Consider the following 5,138-nt stretch of genomic DNA (forward strand, 5'->3'; position numbering starts at 1 on the left):
TTTTGTATGGTCACTGGAATGATCATTTATGTGATCGTTTATGGATATTCTTGTCATAGTAAATATTTGTAGTTAATTTTCTTCTATATTGTTTTATTTCAAACAGGAATTAAAGTAAGGATTGCTTTTATTCTATCTGTAGATAGGTAGATAGGTAGATAGATACATATACAGTAACCAAATTTAATATCCTAAACATAATGCAAATCTTATAGATGAATTACATTTGGTGTATTTTAAAAAACAAATCACAAAATAGCAAATTACTATAAATATAGTTTAAACAGTGGGGTTTATGTAATATTTTAACTGTAAAATCTCCTAAAAAGGGTTTTATCTTTATTTTTTATTTTATCTTATTTGCATAAAAGCTCAAGCTGACTAACCAGAATCTCTGTCATCTCTCCTAACTAAAACACTTAGTTTTGAACCTGGCTTTTTTCTTGGCTTTAGAGTGAATGTCAGCTGAAAACCATCCACTCAGATCTTTTCTCTCAAAGTAAATAGCCAGGATTGGCTATGAGACTATAGGTCTTAGGACTATCTTGTACTTCACTGGTACAAATAGGCATAATTATGCTCTAATTGTATTTTGAGAGAAAAGTTTTATTTTAACAGGAAGGGTGATATGTAGGAGGAGCTAAAGGGGAAGGAGTACCGAGAGGAAGAGAAGGAGTAAGGAGAGGAGGAGAAGGAGAGGAGAAGCTAGGTGATGAGAGAGAGAGAGAGAGAGAGAGAAAGAGAGGGTGGAGCATGGAGGCAGATGTTCACGTGTCTCCACCAGTCAAAGATAGTTGATATATCTAGGTTGAGTATTGGGTTACACTTCTGGTTGAGCATTACCAAACTTAAAAAACCTTTGATTAACATTTTTTAAAAAATTGTATAAAAGCAAAAAGGAAAGGGGGGCATAGGATAGGGGTTTTCTAGGGAGGGAAAATGGGGAAAGGGGATGGCATCTGAAATGTAAATAAAATATCCAATAAAAAAAGTAAGTGTAAGATATAAATAAATAAATAAATAAATAAATAAATATTTAAATAAATTAAAAAAAAAAACCGAGAAGAATAAAAAAGCTCAAGCTGTCTTGGGATTTGAATGCGAAAGTACAGATAGGCTTATGAGTTTGAACTCTTGGATCCCACCAATTTTGGAAAATTTAAGACCTTTAGGAATTTGAACCTCATGGGAAGAAACTGGTCACTGGGGTTGAATTTTTAGAGAGGAGTCTCCCTTAGATCTGCTCTCTGCCTCCTGACTGCTGACAAAATGCGAGCAGAGCAGTTGCTCCATGCTCCTGCAACTGGGTCTTCTGCCCCAATGTACCACCTCATTTTTTTTTTGTTAGAGATTTGTTTATTTTTAATTATATTGAGTAATATATAAATTCCATTAAGAGCAAGAAATTATTTTTAATATAATTTTCTAAATGAGTATTATTTCACTTTTTCTTTTATTTTAAATTGGATATTTTTTATATTTACCTTTCAAATGTTTTCCCCTTTCTAGGTCTCCCATTTTGAAACTCCCTATCCCATCCCCCACCTCTGTGAGGGTGTTCCCCACCCTCTCGGCCACTCCCACCTTCCTCTCCTGGCATTCCCCAACACTGAGGCATCGAACACCCTCAGGCCCAAGGGCCACTCCCCCCACTGATGTCCAACAAGGCCATCCTCTGCCACATAAGCAGCCAGAGCCATGGGTCCCTCCATGTGTACTCTTTGGTTGGTGGTCCAGTCCCAGTGAGCTCTGGGGGTCTGGCCAGATGACACTATTGCTCTCTCCATGGGGTTGCAAACCATCTCGGCTCCTTCAATCCCTTTCCAATTCCTTCACTGGGAACCTTGTGCTTAGGCCAATGGTTAGCTTCGAGCATTCTCCTCTGTATTTGTCAGTCTCTGCTGGAGCCTCTCAAGACACAGCCATATCAAGCTCCTATCAGCAAGCTCTTCCCAGCATCCATAATAGCTTCCGGGTATATGGGATGGATCCCCAGGTGGGGCAGTTTCTGAATGGCCTTGCCTTCACTCTCTGCTCCACACTTTGTCTCCATATTTCCTCCTGTATTTTGTTCCCCCTTCTAAGAAGCACTGAAGCACCAACACTTCGGTCTTCCTTCTTCTTGCACTTAATATGGTCTGTGAATTGAATCTTGGGTATCCCGAACTTTTGGGCTAATATCCACTTATCAGTGAGTGCATACCATGTGTTTTCTTTTGTGACTGAGTTACCTCACTCAGGATGATATTTTCTAGTTCCATTCATTTGCCTGTATATTTCATGAAGTCATTGTTTTTATGAGCTAAGTAGTATTCCATTGTATAAATGTACCACATTTTCTATATCCATTCCTCTGTTGAGGGACATGTGGGTTGTTTCCAGCTTCTCGCTATTATAAATAAGGCTGCTATGAACATAGTGGAACATGTGTCCTTGTTATATGTTGGAGCATCTTTTGGGTATATGCTCAGGAGTGATATAGCTGGATGCTCAAGTAGTATTATGTCCAATCTTCTGAGGAACCATCAGACTGATTTCCAGAATGGTTGTACCAGCTTGAAATCCCACCAACAATGGAGGAGTGTTCCTCTTTCTCCACATCCTCACCAGCATTGGCTGTCACCTGAGTTTTTGATCTTAGCCATTCTGACTGGTGTGAGGTGGAATCTCAGGGTTGTTTTGATTTGCATTTCCCTGATGACTAAGAAAGTTGAACATTTCTTTAGGTGCTTCTCAGCCATTCGAGTTTTCTCAGTTGAGAATTCATTGTTTAGCTCTGTACCTATTTTTTTAAATAGGGTTATTTGGTTGTCTGGAGTCTAATTTCTTGAGTTCTTTGTATACATTGGGTATTACCCCTGTATCGAATGGATGTAGGATTGGTAAAGATCTTTTCCCAACTATTGACAGTATCCTTTGCCTTACAGAAGCCTTGCAATTTTATGAGGTCCCATTTGTCAATTCTTGGTCTTAGACCATAAGCCACTGGTACTTTTCCCCTGTGCCCATGTATTCAAGGCTTTTCCCCACTTTCTCTTCTATGAGATTCTATCTGGTTTTATGTAGAGGTCTTTGAATCCACTTGGACTTGACCTTTGTACAGGGAGATAATAATGAATCAATTTGCATTCTTCTACATGTTGAACCAGTACCATTTGTTGAAACTGCTGTCTCTTTTCCACTGGATGATGGTTTTAGCTCCTTTGTCAAAGATCAAGTGACCATAGGTGTGTGGGTTCATTTCTGTCTTCAATTCTATTCCAACCACCTCTTCTTAAAACTGTAAATCAGTTGCCCCTAGAGACATTGCAGGTGAGGCTGTTATGTCATGTGTGTCAGTAGGTGGCAGAGAGGAGCGAGGCTATGTCTACAATCAGTATTCTTACCTGTGAACATCTAAATGATTAGTAGCCTAACTTTCCTTGGGGGATGGGGGGAGCAGGTCTGTGATGACCATCAACATCAATCCTGGTTCAGGGGGCCAAAACAGGGAGATAGTCTGAGACAACTACCATTCTGATACCTGCAAGCTGGAACAGGCTACCAGTATGGGGACTAGAGACTCCCAAGCTGGAGACTAAAACCCCACCAGGGATCACTCATGCTGAGTGGGAGTGAGCACAAAACAGATGACCCTCACATGGGGCCACTTGGGTATCCCTAGAGAGGACAGAGCCCAAGACAACCACCAGACTGGCACCATGGGGCCCTGGAAATGGATCTAACCTGAGATGACCACCAGCTTGGTGCCATGCAAGCCTGAGGGGGCAGACCATGCCTGAGAGGACCTCTGCTCTGTGCCATAATGCTTGAGTCTGGCAAGGCAGTCCTAAGACCATGCATGAGATGATATCAGACACTTAGATACCCTGGACCCCACTAAGAGGAACAAGTAAGTGGTGGAGATATGGGAGAGAAAGAGAAACAGAAGGATGCAGCCACAATGAAGAACTGGAGACTTGCGGTAGTGAGAACACCCTGATGTGAGTAGCTAGCAATGCCACCTGGGATCAGGAGAGGGTCCTGGCCTGTGCTGCCCCTGAAGGCCATGTCTGAATCCATGGCCATGCAGAAGCAAGGGTCTATTACCACCAAAGATCAGGCAGGCATCTCTGGCACATGTAAATGTCTGAGGGATGTGCAGAACTGGGCCATTCCTGACCTGGGCATTGTGGGAAAGCTGACCTGGGGGGGGGGGGTTGAAAACAGGAGAGCTGACCCAGTCCCTAGGCAGCTGTAGTACTCAGAAGATCAACCCCCTCACATAGTGGGAGTTATGAGTAAGCATCCCCTCCCCAACAGGATAGCATGGGAGAGCTGGCCCTATCACTTGTCTCCCGTGCAATGGTGTGGACAAGAGAAATAACCTTTCTCCTCCTCATGCCTCACCTCCTGAGGCAGGCACAAGACCTGACCCTAGGTTATGAGAACAGTAGAGCTAGCTTTGCCCCTCACTAGCTACAACACTCCATAGAGTGGGCCTAGCAGTACTAGCCTGAGCAGCACAGTAGAGCTGTCCTTTGTGGCTGAGACATGGGCAAGCCAGCCCAGAGGGCATAAGTATGGGAAAGCTGGCCCAGCCACTTGCCTCCCATAGCAGTGACATGGGCAAGAGAGAGATGTCCCCTTGCCACCTAAAGCAGGCAGGAAAGCTGGCCCTGAGGACATCATAGCCAGTGCAACACTCAGGAGAGTGGGCTCTGCATCTCACCTGGGCAGCAGGATAGAGCTGGCCCTGGTTGCAGGGGGGTGAAGTGGTAGGCTGGTTGTAAGTGAGATGACCCCGAGGGCAGGAGAGCAGGAGAGCAGGAGAGCAGGAGAGCAGGTCAGTGGATTGATACCTCTCAGGCTCAGAATCCAAGCTTTGAATTGGCCCACCCCAACATCTACACCAGTGATGAACTGTTAAAGTGCAGGAAAGGGCCAGTCCTACAGATATAAAACAACAGGATCTCTATGACACACAGTACAACAGGATAGTTCCAGTGAGGATCCAGTATTGATAAAATTTCCAGAAGCCAGAGGCCTCAAACCAGACCAACAAGTCATTGCAATGAGCATTTGCAAGCAAAGAAGTGTGTTCAAAAGGATGTACTGTAGGCCACACTGTGACTCACTCGTTTTCTCTGTTGTAGAGG

At 43.6% G+C, this 5,138-nt stretch overlaps 1 non-coding gene across 1 annotated transcript; it reads left to right on the forward strand.

Moving 5' to 3' along the window:
- Positions 1-3,290: 3,290 nt before the first annotated feature.
- Positions 3,291-3,420, forward strand: LOC117719422 (small nucleolar RNA SNORA17). The gene has a single exon (XR_004608157.1). It is a non-coding gene; the product is annotated as a small nucleolar RNA SNORA17 (small nucleolar RNA).
- The last annotated feature ends 1,718 nt before the right edge of the window (positions 3,421-5,138 follow it).

Source organism: Arvicanthis niloticus, chromosome 13, assembly GCF_011762505.2.
Source record: "Arvicanthis niloticus isolate mArvNil1 chromosome 13, mArvNil1.pat.X, whole genome shotgun sequence".
In the NCBI taxonomy this organism is placed as follows: domain Eukaryota; kingdom Metazoa; phylum Chordata; class Mammalia; order Rodentia; family Muridae; genus Arvicanthis; species Arvicanthis niloticus.